Source organism: Dendropsophus ebraccatus, chromosome 11, assembly GCF_027789765.1.
Source record: "Dendropsophus ebraccatus isolate aDenEbr1 chromosome 11, aDenEbr1.pat, whole genome shotgun sequence".
Classification (NCBI taxonomy): domain Eukaryota; kingdom Metazoa; phylum Chordata; class Amphibia; order Anura; family Hylidae; genus Dendropsophus; species Dendropsophus ebraccatus.
In genome coordinates this window covers 99,714,933-99,733,570 of record NC_091464.1, presented here as the reverse complement: position 1 = coordinate 99,733,570, position 18,638 = coordinate 99,714,933, and the positions used below count along the sequence as shown (strand labels likewise).

Genomic DNA, 18,638 nt, shown 5'->3' with positions numbered 1-18,638 from the left:
TACTACTCCGCTCTTCATTCTGCTAAACAATCTTACTTTACCTCTCTCATAACCCAAAACGTCTCTTTGATACCCTCAACTCCCTCCTCAAACCCAAAGTTCAGACACCCGTAACTAACCTCTGTGCTGAAGACCTAGCATCCTACTTCAAGGAAAAGATAGATACCATCCGTCAGGAGATCACCTCCCAGTCCCAAAGAAGTGTTGATCCCATTCACTCCTGTATTTCCTCCTCTTCCCTCTCAGTATTTGAACCTGTAACAGAGGAGGAAGTCTCCAGACTCCTCTCCTCCTCTCGTCCCACCACCTGCCCTAGTGACCCTATTCCCTCACACCTTGTCCAGTCTCTCTCTCCTGTTGTCACTACTTACCTTACTAAAATCTTCAACCTCTCCCTCTCCTCTGGCATCTTCCCCTCGGCTTTCAAACACACCGTCATCACTCCCTTACTGAAAAAACCCTCCCTAGACCCGTCCTGTGCAGCCAACTATCGACCTGTCTCTAATCTTCCTTTTATCTCTAAACTGTTGGAACGCCTGGTCTATTCCCGCCTAACCCGCTACCTCTCTGACAACTCTCTCCTTGACCCCCTTCAGTCCGGTTTCCGTCCTCATCATTCTACAGAAACTGCCCTTACTAAAGTCGCTAATGATCTCCTCTCCGCCAAATCTAAAGGTGACTATTCTCTCCTCATTCTCCTGGATCTATCTGCAGCTTTTGACACTGTAGCCCCCCAGCTCCTCCTCTCCATGCTCCGCTCTATCTGTATGTGACACTGTAGCCCCCCAGCTCCTCCTCTCCATGCTCCGCTCTATCTGTATGTGACACTGTAGCCCCCCAGCTCCTCCTCTCCATGCTCCGCTCTATCTGTATATGACACTGTAGCCCACCAGCTCCTCCTCTCCATGCTCCGCTCTATCTGTAGTATGTGACACTGTAGCCCCCCAGCTCCTCCTCTCCATGCTCCGCTCTATCTGTATGTGACACTGTAGCCCCCCAGCTCCCCCTCTCCATGCTCCGCTCTATCTGTATGTGACACTGTAGCCCCCCAGCTCCCCCTCTCTATGCTCCGCTCTATCTGTAGTATGTGACACTGTAGCCCCCCAGCTCCTCCTCTCCATGCTCCGCTCTATCTGTATGTGACACTGTAGCCCCCCAGCTCCACCTCTCCATGCTCCGCTCTATCTGTATGTGACACTGTAGCCCCCCAGCTCCTCCTCTCCATGCTCCGCTCTATCTGTATGTGACACTGTAGCCCCCCGGCTCCTCCTCTCCATGCTCCGCTCTATCTGTATGTGACACTGTAGCCCCCCAGCTCCTCCTCTCCATGCTCCGCTCTATCTGTAGTATGTGACACTGTAGCCCCCCAGCTCCTCCTCTCCATGCTCCGCTCTATCTGTATGTGACACTGTAGCCCCCCAGCTCCTCCTCTCCATGCTCCGCTCTATCTGTAGTATGTGACACTGTAGCCCCCCAGCTCCCCCTCTCCATGCTCCGCTCTATCTGTAGTATGTGACACTGTAGCCCCCCAGCTCCTCCTCTCCATGCTCCGCTCTATCTGTATGTGACACTGTAGCCCCCCAGCTCCTCCTCTCCATGCTCCGCTCTATCTGTAGTATGTGACACTGTAGCCCCCCCAGCTCCCCCTCTCCATGCTCCGCTCTATCTGTATGTGACACTGTAGCCCCCCAGCTCCTCCTCTCCATGCTCCGCTCTATCTGTATGTGACACTGTAGACCCCCAGCTCCTCCTCTCCATGCTCCGCTCTATCTGTATGTGACACTGTAGCCCCCCAGCTCCCCCTCTCCATGCTCCGCTCTATCTGTATGTGACACTGTAGCCCCCCAGCTCCTCCTCTCCATGCTCCGCTCTATCTGTATGTGACACTGTAGCCCCCCAGCTCCTCCTCTCCATGCTCCGCTCTATCTGTATGTGACACTGTAGACCCCCAGCTCCTCCTCTCCATGCTCCGCTCTATCTGTAGTATGTGACACTGTAGCCCCCCAGCTCCTCCTCTCCATGCTCCGCTCTATCTGTAGTATGTGACACTGTAGCCCCCCAGCTCCTCCTCTCCATGCTCCGCTCTATCTGTAGTATGTGACACTGTAGACCACCAGCTCCTCCTCTCCATGCTCCGCTCTATCTGTATGTGACACTGTAGCCCCCCAGCTCCTCCTCTCCATGCTCCGCTCTATCTGTATGTGACACTGTAGCCCCCCAGCTCCTCCTCTCCACGCTCCGCTCTATCGGCCTCAAGGACTCTGCTCTTTCCTGGTTTTCCTCCTTTCTCTCTGACCGCTCCTTTAGTGTATCCCTTTCTGGCTCCACGTCATCTTCTCTCCCCCTTACAGTTGGGGTTCCTCAGGGATCAGTCCTGGGCCCTCTCCTTTTCTCACTTTACACTTTACCCATCGGACAAATCATCAGCAAGTTGGGTTTTCAGTACCATCTCTATGCTGATGATACCCAGCTGTATACCTCCTCCCGTGATATCACCCCAGCTATATACCTCCTCCCGTGATATCACCCCAGCTGTATACCATCTCTATGCTGATGATACCCAGCTGTATACCTCCTCCCGTGATATCACCCCTGCTCTTCTACAGAACACCAGTAACTGTCTGTCTGCCGTCTCCAACGCTATGTCCTCCCTATTCCGAAAACTAAACCTTTCTAAGACTGAGCTTCTTGTCTTCCCTCCCTCTGCTAAACACCCTCCACCTGGCATCTCCATCTCTGTCTGTGGTGCGACCATAGCCCCTACACAGCAAGCACGCTGCCTTGGGGTTATGTTTGACTCGGATCTGTCCTTCACTCCTCACATTAAATCTCTTTCACGTTCCTGTAATCTGCATCTAAAAAACATCTCTAAAATCCGTCCCTTCCTTCCTGTCGAATCTGCTAAAACTCTCATTGTCGCTCTGATTCATTCTCGTCTTGACTACTGCAATTCCCTACTAATCGGCCTTCCTTCCTCTTATCTCTCCTCTCTCCAGTCCATTCTCAATACAGCGGCCAGGCTCATCCCCATGTCCAGGCGCTATACTGATGCCCCCCCCTGTGCCAGTCACTATACCGATGCCTCCCCCTGTGCCAGTCACTATACCGATGCCTCCCCCTGTGCCAGTCACTATACAGATGCCTCCCCCCTGTGCCAGTCACTATACCGATGCCTCCCCATGTCCAGGCGCTATACTGATGCCTCCCCCCTGTGCCAGTCACTACACTGGCTCCCTGTTAAACACAGGATACAATATAAAGTCCTCCTGCTCACCCACAAGGCTCTCCACAGTGCTGCACCTCCATACATCTCCTCCCTCATCTCTGTTTACCATCCTACCCGTGCCCTACGCTCCTCTAATGACTTACGACTAACATCCACCTTGATCCGCACCTCTCACTCCCGTCCCCAGGACGTCACCCGAGCTGCACCAGTTCTATGGAATACATTACCCAAGACTGGCAGACTCACCTCCAATACCCAAAGCTTCAAACGTGCCCTCAAAACACATCTGTTCAAACAGGCTTACCAGGTTCCCTAATTTTGACTCAACCCTCAACCCCCCCCCCACACACACACACACACAAACACCTCCACCACGCGCACACACACAGACACATACATACACGCACACACACACACACACACACAGAGACACATACATACACGCACACACACACACAAACACCTCCACCACGCACACACACACAGACACATATACACGCACACACACACACACACCTCCACCACGCGCACACACACACACACATACATACATATACACACACCAAGCATTTTAGCACTTAGACCTGTGCATGCAGGCATTGGCTGGTGACAGGTTCACCCCCCCTTACCCGCACTGCCTTATTTATAAAGATGGCCGGACCATAAGAACAATGATGCACTTTGCCCCTCTGCCATTTTGTCTCGCACCCCCTCCTAATAGTATGTAAGCTCATGCATGCGAGCAGGGACCTTACTCCTCATGTATGGATAATTATATGTATATCTCTGTAATGTCGATTTTTTGTCTATGTATGTACCCCCAGAATAGTAAAGTGCTGCGGAATCTGTTGGCGCTATATAAATAAAAATTATTATTATTAATATATATATATATATATATATATATATATATATACACAGCCAGCATACCATTATATATATATAGCCCAACATACCATTATATATATATTTACACCCCAGCATGCCATTATATATATATATATATACACCCCAGCATACCATTATATAAATATATACACAGCCCAGCATACCATTATATATATATATATATATATATATATACACACCCCAGCATGCTAATATATATATATATATATATATATATATATATATATATATGTATATATATATACACAGCCCATCATACCATTATATATATATATCTATATATATATATATATATACACACACACTCACCAGCCACTTTATTAGGTACACCTGTCCAACTGCACGTTACCACTTAATTTCTAATCAGCCAATCACATGGCGGCAACTCAGTGCATTTAGGCATGTAGACATGGTCAAGACAATCTCCTGCAGTTCAAACCGAGCATCAGTATGGGGAAGAAAGGTGATGTGAGGCCTTTGAACGTGGCATGGTTGTTGGTGCCAGAAGGGCTGGTCTGAGTATTTCAGAAACTGCTGATCTACTGGGATTTTCACGCACAACCATCTCTAGGGTTTTTAAGGCTTTCAGAGATCACTACCCCTAAATCCTTCTCTTCTGAAGTCTTTTCAAACACAGTACTGCCGATGTGATACTCGGATAGAGAATTCCTTCTCCCCAAGTGCATATTTTACATTTGGAAACATTGAACTTCAATTTCCACTGTTTGGACACTTATCTAGCAAAGCTAAATCATTCTCCATATTACTGACACCTCCAGGAATATCCACCCTATTGCACACTTTTGTGTCGTCAGCAAACAGATAAACTTTACCTACCAACCCTTCTCATATGTCACTATCCTTACCCACCAACCCTTCTCCTATGTCACTATCCTTACCTATCAACCCTTCTCCTATATCACTATCCTTACCCACCAACCCTTCTCCTATTTCACTTACAAACATATTAAAAAGAATAGGACCCAGAACAGACCCTTGAGGCACACCACTTGTAACCAATGTCTGCTCGGAATATACACCATTACCATCACCCCTCTGATATCTATCCTTCAGCCAACCACAAATCCACTGAACTATCCAGGGATTAAGTCCAATTTTCTCCAACTTCTCTCTCAGCTCTTTATGGGGAACTGTATCTGTGGCTTTGAAGTCCAGATAGGCGATATCCACAGCACCACCTTCATCCAGCACTTTTGTGGCATAATCAAAGAAACCAATGAGATTAGTCTGACATGATCGGCCCTCAGTAAAGCCATGCTGGTTTGGATCCATTTATATGAATATTCCCCCATTTTATCATGCTTTTTATTTATTCATACCATCACTCTGCACTTCATACACACAATTATGTTTGTTCACGTTCACGCCTGCTACACAACTTCATTAAACACACAATCACTTTAAGTCTGTTCCTGTCATGAATGTTCCTGTGCTGAGTTCCGTGCTCCCCTCGGCTCGTGCTGCGCGGCTGAGACGGCGCTTATATTCAGTATTTTGTATGTCTTGTGCAGTAACCTGAACCCTGTGTGAACACTGGCCTGTTTCTATCAGAATGTTCAGCCCCACCCGTTTGCAGTGTGTTCTGGCCATTAAGGCTGCCAGTTCTGTGCACAGGTGATTTAGTTGTACCAAGAGCCTTGTCCAATAGGGGCTGGGAGTGTCTCCTGGTTCCCTATAAGTGTTTGGCTGAGGCTCATTCTGGTGCTGGTTATTAAGCGCGTCTCAGCTTCTGCCTCTGGTTAGCTCTGTGTTTATTCTGACTATCCCTGCTTGTTGCTGCCCCTGATCATATTGCCTGTTTATTTACCTTGCTTATTGGATTGTGTTTTTGTACTGCGGTGCCCGTTTGTTGTGACCCGGACTGTCAACTTTTTTTTACTTTCTTTGTGTTCCACCTAGTGAGTGCCGAGACCGCCGCCCAGTTGCTTGCCGCCATCTTAGGGCGGATTGTGGCAAGTAGGCAGGGACAGTGGGCTGGGTTCAGCGTCAGGGCTGACTGTCTTGTACTGTCCTGCTGTCCGGTTCCTGACAGTTCCCTTTTGCTTCCATTTCTATCTTGCACTTTATTATTACTAGTCTCTATGCATTTGCTTGCACTGATGTTTTCTCACATTTGCGGTCACACAATACACACATCCCTATCATTCCTGGATCATTTATAAGCTATTACAGATATCGGCCACTTTTCCCATATCCAAGATGGCCACCGGGTGTTGCACGCTGTGTGTGCATGCGACAGAGTACAGGGGTGTGACTGTAGAGTGCTCAGTGACAGTACAGGGGAGTGCTGACTGTAGAGTGCTCAGTGACAGTACAGGAAAGTGCTGACTGTAGAGTGCTCAGTGACAGAGTACAGGGGATTGCTGACTGTAGAGTGCTCAGTGACAGAGAACAGGGGATGACTGTAGAGTGCTCAGTGACAGAGAACAGGGGATGACTGTAGAGTGCTCAGTGACAGAGTACAGGGGGTGACTGTAGAGTGCTCAGTGACAGAGTACAGGGGGATGCCTGTAGAGTGCTTAGTGACAGTACAGGGGAGTGCTGACTGTAGAGTGCTCAGTGACAGAGTACAGGGGATTGCTGACTGTAGAGTGCTCTGACAGTACAGGGGGGTGACTGTAGAGTGCTCAGTGACAGAATACAGGAGGTGACTGTAGAGTGCTCAGTGACAGTACAGGGGGATGACTGTAGAGTGCTCAGTGACAGAGTACAGGAGGTGACTGTAGAGTGCTCAGTGACAGTACAGGGGAGTGCTGACTGTAGAGTGCTCAGTGACAGAGTACAGGGGATTGCTGACTGTAGAGTGCTCTGACAGTACAGGGGGGTGACTGTAGAGTGCTCAGTGACAGAATACAGGAGGTGACTGTAGAGTGCTCAGTGACAGTACAGGGGGATGACTGTAGAGTGCTCAGTGACAGAGTACAGGAGGTGACTGTAGAGTGCTCAGTGACAGTACAGGGGGATGACTGTAGAGTGCTCAGTGACAGTACAGGGGGATGACTGTAGAGTGCTCAGTGACAGAGTACAGAGGGATGACTGTAGAGTGCTCAGTGACAGAGTACAGGGGGATGACTGTAGAGTGCTCAGTGACAGAGTACAGAGGGATGACTGTAGAGTGCTCAGTGACAGTACAGGGGGATAACTGTAGAGTGCTCAGTGACAGTGCAGGGGGATGACTGTAGAGTGCTCAGTGACAGTACAGGGGGATGACTGTAGAGTGCTCAGGGACAGAGTACAGAGGGATGACTGTAGAGTGCTCAGTGACAGAGTACAGGGGGATGACTGTAGAGTGCTCAGTGACAGAGTACAGAGGGATGACTGTAGAGTGCTCAGTGACAGTACAGGGGGATAACTGTAGAGTGCTCAGTGACAGTGCAGGGGGATGACTGTAGAGTGCTCAGTGACAGTACAGGGGGATGACTGTAGAGTGCTCAGGGACAGAGTACAGAGGGATGACTGTAGAGTGCTCAGTGACAGAGTACAGACGGATGACTGTAGAGTGCTCATTGACAGTACAGGGGGATGACTGTAGAGTGCTCAGTGACAGAGTACAGAGGGATGACTGTAGAGTGCTCAGTGACAGTACAGGGGGATGACTGTAGAGTGCTCAGTGACAGAGTACAGAGGGATGACTGTAGAGTGCTCAGTGACAGTACAGGGGGGTGACTGTAGAGTGCTCAGTGACAGAGTACAGAGGGATGACTGTAGAGTGCTCAGTGACAGAGTACAGGGGGATGACTGTAGAGTGCACAGTGACAGTACAGAGGGATGACTGTAGAGTGCTCAGTGACAGAGTACAAAGGGATGACTGTAGAGTGCTCAGTGACAGAGTACAGAGGGATGACTGTAGAGTGCTCAGTGACAGTACAGGGGGATGACTGTAGAGTGCTCAGTGACAGAGTACAGAGGGATGACTGTAGAGTAATCAGTGACAGAGTACAGAGGGATGACTGTAGAGTTCTCAGTGACAGACTACAGAGGGATGACTGTAGAGTGCTTAGTGACAGAGTACAGAGGGATGACTGTAGAGTGCTCAGTGACAGAGTACAGAGGGATGACTGTAGAGTGCTCAGTGACAGAGTACAGGGGGATGACTGTAGAGTAATCAGTGACAGAGTACAGAGGGATGACTGTAGAGTGCTCAGTGACAGAGTACAGAGGGATGACTGTAGAGTGCTCAGTTACAGAGTACAGAGGGATGACTGTAGAGTGCTCAGTGACAGAGTACAGAGGGATGACTGTAGAGTGCTCAGTGACAGAGTACAGAGGGATGACTGTAGAGTGCTCAGTGACAGAGTACAGGGGGATGACTGTAGAGTAATCAGTGACAGAGTACAGAGGGATGACTGTAGAGTGCTCAGTTACAGAGTAAAGAGGGATGACTGTAGAGTTCTCAGTGACAGAGTACAGGAGGTGACTGTAGAGTGCTCAGTGACAGTACAGGGGGATGACTGTAGAGTGCTCAGTGACAGAGTACAGGAGGTGACTGTAGAGTGCTCAGTGACAGTACAGGGGGATGACTGTAGAGTGCTCAGTGACAGAGTACAGAGGGATGACTGTAGAGTACTCAGTGACAGAGTACAGAGGGATGACTGTAGAGTGCTCAGTGACAGAGTACAGACGGATGACTGTTGAGTGCTCATTGACAGTACAGGGGGATGACTGTAGAGTGCTCAGTGACAGAGTACAGAGGGATGACTGTAGAGTACTCAGTGACAGAGTACAGAGGGATGACTGTAGAGTGCTCAGTGACAGAGTACAGAGTGATGACTGTAGAGTGCTCAGTGACAGAGTACAGAGGGATGACTGTAGAGTGCTCAGTGACAGAATACAGAGGGATGACTGTAGAGTACTCAGTTACAGAGTACAAAGGGATGACTGTAGAGTGCTCAGTGACAGAGTACAGAGGGATGACTGTAGAGTACTCAGTGACAGAGTACAGAGGGATGACTGTAGAGTACTCAGTGACAGAGTACAGACGGATGACTGTAGAGTGCTCATTGACAGTACAGGGGGATGACTGTAGAGTGCTCAGTGACAGAGTACAGAGGGATGACTGTAGAGTACTCAGTGACAGAGTACAGAGGGATGACTGTAGAGTGCTCAGTGACAGAGTACAGACGGATGACTGTAGAGTGCTCATTGACAGTACAGGGGGATGACTGTAGAGTGCTCAGTGACAGAGTACAGAGGGATGACTGTAGAGTGCTCAGTGACAGAGTACAGAGGGATGACTGTAGAGTGCTCAGTGACAGAGTACAGAGGGATGACTGTAGAGTGCTCAGTGACAATACAGGGGGATGACTGTAGAGTGCTCAGTGACAGAGTACAGAGGGATGACTGTAGAGTGCTCAGTGACAGTACAGGGGGATGACTGTAGAGTGCTCAGTGACAGTAAAGGGGGATGACTGTAGAGTGCTCAGTGACAGTACAGGGGGATGACTGTAGAGTGCACAGTGACAGAGTACAGAGGGATGACTGTAGAGTGCTCAGTGACAGAGTACAGGGGGATGACTGTAGAGTGCACAGTGACAGTACAGAGGGATGACTGTAGAGTGCTCAGTGACAGAGTACAAAGGGATGACTGTAGAGTGCTCAGTGACAGAGTACAGACGGATGACTGTAGAGTACTCAGTGACAGAGTACAGACGGATGACTGTAGAGTGCTCATTGACAGTACAGGGGGATGACTGTAGAGTGCTCAGTGACAGAGTACAGAGGGATGACTGTAGAGTACTCAGTGACAGAGTACAGAGGGATGACTGTAGAGTGCTCAGTGACAGAGTACAGACGGATGACTGTAGAGTGCTCATTGACAGTACAGGGGGATGACTGTAGAGTGCTCAGTGACAGAGTACAGAGGGATGACTGTAGAGTACTCAGTGACAGAGTACAGAGGGATGACTGTAGAGTGCTCAGTGACAGAGTACAGAGGGATGACTGTAGAGTGCTCAGTGACAGAGTACAGAGGGATGACTGTAGAGTGCTCAGTGACAATACAGGGGGATGACTGTAGAGTGCTCAGTGACAGAGTACAGAGGGATGACTGTAGAGTGCTCAGTGACAGTACAGGGGGATGACTGTAGAGTGCTCAGTGACAGTAAAGGGGGATGACTGTAGAGTGCTCAGTGACAGTACAGGGGGATGACTGTAGAGTGCACAGTGACAGAGTACAGAGGGATGACTGTAGAGTGCTCAGTGACAGAGTACAGGGGGATGACTGTAGAGTGCACAGTGACAGTACAGAGGGATGACTGTAGAGTGCTCAGTGACAGAGTACAAAGGGATGACTGTAGAGTGCTCAGTGACAGAGTACAGACGGATGACTGTTGAGTGCCCATTGACAGTACAGGGGGATGACTGTAGAGTGCTCAGGGACAGAGTACAGAGGGATGACTGTAGAGTGCTCAGTGACAGAGTACAGAGGGATGACTGTAGAGTGCTCAGTGACAGAGTACAGAGGGATGACTGTAGAGTGCTCAGTGACCGAGTACAGAGGGATGACTGTAGAGTGCTCAGTGACAGAATACAGAGGGATGACTGTAGAGTACTCAGTTACAGAGTACAAAGGGATGACTGTAGAGTGTTCAGTGACAGAGTACAGAGGGATGACTGTAGAGTGCTCAGTGACAGAGTACAGAGGGATGACTGTAGAGTGCTCAGTGACAGAGTACAGGGGGATGACTGTAGAGTGCTCAGTTACAGAGTACAGATGGATGACTGTAGAGTGCTCAGTGACAGTACAGGGGGATGACTGTAGAGTAATCAGTGACAGAGTACAGAGGGATGACTGTAGAGTGCTCAGTGACAGAGTATAGAGGGATGACTGTAGAGTGCTCAGTGACAGACTACAGAGGGATGACTGTAGAGTGCTCAGTGACAGAGTACAGAGGGATGACTGTAGAGTGCTCAGTGACAGAGTACAGGGGGATGACTGTAGAGTGCTCAGTTACAGAGTACAGATGGATGACTGTAGAGTGCTCAGTGACAGTACAGGGGGATGACTGTAGAGTAATCAGTGACAGAGTACAGAGGGATGACTGTAGAGTGCTCAGTGACAGAGTATAGAGGGATGACTGTAGAGTGCTCAGTGACAGACTACAGAGGGATGACTGTAGAGTGCTCAGTGACAGAGTACAGAGGGATGACTGTAGAGTGCTCAGTGACAGAGTACAGGGGGATGACTGTAGAGTGCCCAGTTACAGAGTACAGAGGGATGACTGTAGAGTGCTCAGTTACAGAGTACAGAGGGATGACTGTAGAGTGCTCAGTGAAAGCGTACAGGAGGTGACTGTAGAGTGTTCAGTGACAGTACAGGGGGATGACTGTAGAGTGCTCAGTGACAGTACAGGGGGATGACTGTAGAGTGCTCAGTGACAGAGTACAGAGGGATGACTGTACAATGCTCAGTGACAGAGTACAGGGGGATGACTGTAGAGTGCTCAGTGACAGTACAGGGGGATGACTGTAGAGTGCTTAGTGACAGTACAGGGGGATGACTGTAGAGTGCTCATTGACAGTACAGAGGGATGACTGTAGAGTGCTCATTGACAGTACAGAGGGATGACTGTAGAGTGCTCAGGGACAGTACAGGGGGATGACTGTAGAGTGCTCAGTGACAGAGTACAGAGGGATGACTGTAGAGTGCTCAGTGACAGAATACAGGAGGTGACTGTAGAGTGCTCAGTGACAGTACAGGGGGATGACTGTAGAGTGCTCAGTGACAGAGTACAGGAGGTGACTGTAGAGTGCTCAGTGACAGTACAGGGGGATGACTGTAGAGTGCTCAGTGACAGAGTACAGAGGGATGACTGTAGAGTGCTCAGTGACAGAGTACAGAGGGATGACTGTAGAGTGCTCAGTGACAGTACAGGGGGATGACTGTAGAGTGCTCAGTGACAGAGAACAGGGGATGACTGTAGAGTGCTCAGTGACAGAGCACAGAGGGATGACTGTAGAGTGCTCAGTGACAGAGTACAGAGGGATGACTGTAGAGTGCTCAGTGACAGAGTACAGAGGGATGACTGTAGAGTGCTTAGTGACAGAGTACAGAGGGATGACTGTAGAGTGCTCAGTGACAGAGTACAGAGGGATGACTGTAGAGTGCTTAGTGACAGAGTACAGGGGTACGACTGTAGAGTGCTCAGTGACAGAGTACAGGGGGATGACTGTAGAGTGCTCAGTGACAGAGTACAGAGGGATGACTTAGAGTGCTCAGTGACAGAGTACAGAGGGATGACTGTAGAGTGCTCAGGGACAGAGTACAGGGAGTGCTGACTGTATAGGGGCAGCAGTCAGTGTGTGGTATAGGGGCAGCAGTCAGTGTGTGCTATAGGGGCTGCTGTCAGTGTTTGCTATAGGGGCAGCAGTTAGTGTTTGCAACAGTCTGTGTGTGTTATAGGGGCAGCAGTCAGTGTATGCAACAGTGTGTGTGTGGTATAGGGGCAGCTGTCAGTGTTTGCTATAGGGGCAGCTGTTAGTGTGTGCAACAGTCTCTGTGTGGTGTATAGGGGCAGCAGTCAGTGTGTGGTATAGGGGCAGTAGTCAGTGTGTACTTTAGGGGCAGCCGTCAGTGTGTGCTCTAGGGGCAACAGGCATTGTGTGCAGCAGTCATTTTGTGCAGTGTGGGTGTGTGAAGCAGTCAGTGTGTGCTCTAGGGGCAGCAGTCAGTGTGTGTGCTATACAGGCAGCAGTCAGTGTCTGCTATAGAGGCAGCAGTCAGTGTGTGCTATAGGGGCAGCAGGCATTGTGTGCAGCGTGGGTGTGTGCCACCATTGTGTGACACTCTCAGGTCTCCGCTCTTGTGGTTGATGTGGGGGCCGCTGTGCAGCTTGTGAGGTTGGAAACATATGGCTTTATGAGCTCTGCTCTTCCTGTGCTGCTGCTGATGGTGATGATGAAGATGATGATGAGGAGGAGTTCATGTATGTGATGTGTGAAGTAACTCTCTCCAGCCGGGCATTGTTGTGCTGTGTCACTCCTCTGGTATACAATGATATACAGCAGCTGCAGGGTTATCCTTCAATGTGGGGTACAGAACGTTTTAGAGGCTGGGGGTCTCCATTCCTAATAAACCTGCTCGCTGACAGACTGTAGGGAGCACTGACTATAGAGTGCTCAGTATTGACTGACTGCAGGGAGCACTGACTATAGAGTGCTCAGTATTGACTGACTGCAGGGAACACTGACTATAGAGTGCTCACTACTGACAGACTGTAGGGAACACTGACTATAGAGTTCTCAGTAGTGATGAGCGAATAGTGAAATATTCGAATATTCGATCAAGTATTCGATTATTGAAAAACATCTACTCGATCACTATGAGGTCACCAAGTCCACAATGACAACTCAGGAAAAGGGAAGGGGGATTTGAAAACTAGTGCTCAGTACTGACTGACTGCAGGGAACACTGACTATAGAGTGCTTAGTGCTAACAAACTGTACAGAAGCACTGACTATAGAGTGCTCAGTACTGACTGACTGCAGGGAACACTAACTATAGAGTGCTTAGTACTGACAGACTGCGGGAACACTGACTATAGAGTGCTCACTACTGAAAGACTGCAGGGAGCACTGACTATAGAGTGCTCAGTACTGACAGACTGTAGGGAACACTGACTATAGAATGCTCAGTACTGACAGACTGCGAGGAATACGGACTGTAGAGTGCTCAGTACTGACAGACTGCGAGGAAACACTCACTATAGAGTGCTCACTACTGACAAACTGCAGGGAGCACTGACTATAGAGTGCTCAGAACTGACAGACTGCAGGGAACACTGACTATAGAGTGCTCAGTACTGACAGACTGCAGGGAACACTGACTATAGAGTGATCAGTACTGACAGACTGCGAGGAATACGGACTGTAGAGTGCTCAGTACTGACAGACTGCGAGGAAACACTGACTATAGAGTGCTCACTACTGACAAACTGCAGGGAGCACTGACTATAGAGTGCTCAGAACTGACAGACTGTAGGGAACACTGACTTTAGAGTGCTCAGAACTGACAGACTGCAGGGAAGCACTGATCATAGAGTGTTCAGTACTGACAGACTGTAGGGAGCACTGACTATACAGTGCTCAGAACTGACAGACTGTAGATAACACTGACTATAGAGTGCCCACTACTGACAGACTGCGGGGAATACGGACTGTAGAGTGCTCAGTACTGACAGACTGCGAGGAAACACTGACTATAGAGTGCTCAGTACTGACAGACTGCAGGGAACACTGACTATAGAATGCTCAGTACTGACAGACTGCGGGGAATACGGACTGTAGAGTGCTCAGTACTGACAGACTGCGAGGAAACACTGACTATAGAGTGCTCAGTACTGACAGACTGCAGGGAAGAACTGATCATAGAGTGCTCAGTACTGACAGACTGCAGGGAACACTGATTATAGAGTGCTCAGTACTGACAGACTGCAGGGAACACTGATTATAGAGTGCTCAGTACTGACAGACTGCAGGGAAGCACTGACTATAGAGTGCTCAGTACTGACAGACTGCAGGGAAGCACTGACTATAGAGTGCTCAGTACTGACAGACTGCGGGGAATACGGACTGTAGAGTGCTCAGTACTGACAGACTGCGAGGAAACACTGACTATAGAGTGCTCAGTACTGACAGACTGCAGGGAACACTGACTATAGAATGCTCAGTACTGACAGACTGCGGGGAATACGGACTGTAGAGTGCTCAGTACTGACAGACTGCGAGGAAACACTGACTATATAGTGCTCAGTACTGACAGACTGCAGGGAAGAACTGATCATAGAGTGCTCAGTACTGACAGACTGCTGGGAACACTGACTATAGAGTGCTCAGTACTGACAGACTGCAGGGAACACTGACTATAGAGTGCTCAGTACTGACAGACTGCAGGGAAGCACTGACTATAGAGTGCTCAGTACTGACAGACTGCAGGGAAGCACTGACTATAGAGTGCTCAGTACTGACAGACTGCGGGGAATACGGACTGTAGAGTGCTCAGTACTGACAGACTGCGAGGAAACACTGACTATAGAGTGCTCAGTACTGACAGACTGCAGGGAACACTGACTATAGAATGCTCAGTACTGACAGACTGCGGGGAATACGGACTGTAGAGTGCTCAGTACTGACAGACTGTGAGGAAACACTGACTATAGAGTGCTCAGTACTGACAGACTGCAGGGAAGCACTGACTATAGAGTGCTCAGTACTGACAGACTGCAGGGAAGAACTGATCATAGAGTGCTCAGTACTGACAGACTGCAGGGAACACTGACTATAGAGTGCTCAGTACTGACAGACTGCAGGGAAGCACTGACTATAGAGTGCTCAGTACTGTTGGAGATCAACATGAGCGATGTTAGGGATTTCTATATGGAATAATTGGATGGGACCTTATATCAAGAAGAGGTCACAGAATGGAGACATTTTGCGGAGTCATTGGCAGTTGGGATGCCGTTACAGTGGACAATGGGGCATTCATCAGGCTCATGCAAGATCACCTGGGTGCCTATTAACATCTGACCACCACAATGGACAAAGTGAGATGGTGCGTGTGAGATTGACCAGGTGCAGATTATCAACACAATGGACAACTAACAGGAACGTGCGAGATCACATCTAAGTGACCTGTGTGGGACCAGCTTGGGTGCCTTTGAAGTGGGCCATAAACTCAGCCCCTGCTGGTCATTTCAGGATACGCAAGGGGTGTGATGTCCTCTTATCTGCATTCCTTATCCTGTGAAGAGGACAATTGGAGTGGCCAACTAGAATGCACCCTGGGTTAACTGAAACTGCCTCAGGCCCAGAAAACTGCATGGAATATCCAGAAGTGCAAGGGCGCCACCCACAGGAGGTTGAAGAGCATCTCTGCAAACCAATGAAATGACCCCTAACATGTTCCAAACAAATTTGATTGGATGGACTGCCGTAAGGAAGGCCGGACATTACCTGAGTGAGGGGTGGGATTGGGAGTGTCTGTGGGTGTGAATGTGACAGCATTTCATATATATACAGGACCATATAGGCAAAGAGATAGATATAGGTATATATGTAGATGTAGGTGTTAGGGTATTAGTCATATATGATTGTAATATGTTATTTGCTTATTGCATGTATAGTTTAGGTACAGGACATCGAAGGAAGATTTGCCTGTTATTCTGTCATTCTTTTTCTTTTCTTTGTTAACCTTTATTTTATTTGTATTAAACTTATCATTTCCATGAAGCCTTGACGCCTGGTCCATAGGAATAGCGCTAGGGAGAATAGGTAGCGGATTTAGGATTCTACAAGTGGTATGATGATTAAGGAACAAGAGGATGATGGGGGGTGTAGTGGTATGATGATGAAGGAACAAGAGGATGATGAGGGGTGTAGTGGTATGATGAAGAAACAAGAGGATGATGGGGCGTGTAGTGGTATGATGATGATGAAGGAACAAGAGGATGATGGGGGGTGTAGTGGTATGATGATGAAGGAACAAGAGGATGATGAGGGGTGTAGTGGTATGATGATGAAGGAACAAGAGGATGATGGGGGTGTAGTGGTATGATGATTAAGGAACAAGAGGATGATGAGGAGTGTAGTCGTATGATGATGGAACAAGAGGATGATGGGGAGTGTAGTCGTATGATGATGGAACAAGAGGATGATGGGGGGTGTAGTGGTATGATGATGGAACAAGAGGATGATGGGGGTGTAGTGGTATGATGATGAAGGAACAAGAGGATGATGAGGAGTGTAGTCGTATGATGATGGAACAAGAGGATGATGGGGGGTGTAGTGGTATGATGATGGAACAAGAGGATGATGAGGGGTGTAGTGGTATGATGATGAAGGAACAAGAGGATGATGGGGGGTGTAGTGGTATGATGATGAAGGAACAAGAGGATGATGGGGGGTGTAGTGGTATGGTGATGGAACAAGAGGATGATGAGGGGTGTAGTGGTATGATGATGAAGGAACAAGAGGATGATGAGGAGTGTAGTCGTATGATGATGGAACAAGAGGATGATGGGGGGTGTAGTGGTATGATGATGGAACAAGAGGATGATGAGGGGTGTAGTGGTATGATGATGGAACAAGAGGATGATGGGGGGTGTAGTGGTATGATGATGAAGGAACAAGAGGATGATGGGGGGTGTAGTGGTATGGTGATGGAACAAGAGGATGATGAGCGGTGTAGTGGTATGATGATGGAACAAGAGGATGATGAGCGGTGTAGTGGTATGATGAAGAAACAAGAGGATGATGAGGGGTGTAGTGGTATGATGATGGAACAAGAGGATGATGAGGGGTGTAGTGGTATGATGATGGAACAAGAGGATGATGAGGGGTGTAGTGGTATGATGATGGAACAAGAGGATGATGAGGGGTGTAGTGGTATGATGAAGGAACAAGAGGATGATGAGGGGTGTAGTGGTATGATGATGGAACAAGAGGATGATGAGGGGTGTAGTGGTATGATGATGGAACAAGAGGATGATGAGGGGTGTAGTGGTATGATGAAGGAACAAGAGGATGATGAGGGGCGTAGTGGTATGGTGATGAAGGAACAAGAGGATGATGGGGGTGTAGTGGTATGATGATGGAACAAGAGGATGATGGGGGGTGTAGTGGTATGATGATGATGGAACAAGAGGATGATGAGGGGTGTAGTGGTATGATGATGGAACAAGAGGATGATGAGGGGTGTAGTGGTATGATGATGGAACAAGAGGATGATGAGGGGTGTAGTGGTATGATGAAGGAACAAGAGGATGATGAGGGGTGTAGTGGTATGATGATGAAGGAACAAGAGGATGATGGGGGGTGTAGTGGTATGGTGATGGAACAAGAGGATGATGAGGGGTGTAGTGGTATGATGATGAAGGAACAAGAGGATGATGAAGGGTGTAGTGGAATGATGATGGAAGAAGAGGATGATGAAGGGTGTAGTGGAATGATGATGGAAGAAGAGGATGATGAGGGGTGTAGTGGTATGATGAAGAAAGGGCAGGAGGATGAAGGGGTAGTAATATGGTGATGAAGGGGCAGAAGGAGGGGACAACATGGGGGCATCTGTAAGGGGGACAACACAGGGGGGCCGTCTATAAGGGGGAAACATGCACAGAGGGGGGCATGTACTGTAAGGGGGGTCACATAGTGTCAGGGCTACCTAAAAAATTAGGGTGTAAATGGGACAATACAGATGTGCAGTGTGTATATAGATGAGGATGGTGCCAGTATAAGGAGACTAATTTGTTTGTCTGGCAGATTCTGTGGATTCGTGGCTCGGAGAAGTTCTCATAATGGCCCAGGATGGATGGAGAAGATGAAAAGGGAAGAACTCTGATCAGAGAAGACGTCCCCTGTGAGTCACTTGATATAACTGCACTGTGATGTATATGGTGTACAGAGCCTGTGTACAGTGCGTCCACCTCTATATGACTGTATGAAGTGATATTTGTCTATGTACAGAGGATTATATTCAGTAGCAGCGGTG

General features: G+C 48.7%; 1 protein-coding gene and 1 long non-coding RNA gene across 4 annotated transcripts in view; one reads left to right on the top strand and one right to left on the bottom strand.

Annotated features, from left to right (window-relative positions):
* Nucleotides 1-18,638, bottom strand: part of CD2 (CD2 molecule) — a 126,983-nt gene that overhangs the window by 105,330 nt on the left and 3,015 nt on the right. The window lies entirely within an intron of this gene.
* Nucleotides 591-18,638, top strand: part of LOC138767260 (uncharacterized) — a 43,418-nt gene continuing 25,370 nt past the window's right edge. Inside the window, exons 1-2 of the long non-coding RNA XR_011358781.1 lie at nucleotides 591-675; nucleotides 18,410-18,506. This is a non-coding gene — a long non-coding RNA (uncharacterized lncRNA). The remainder of the gene's footprint in view (nucleotides 676-18,409; nucleotides 18,507-18,638) is intronic.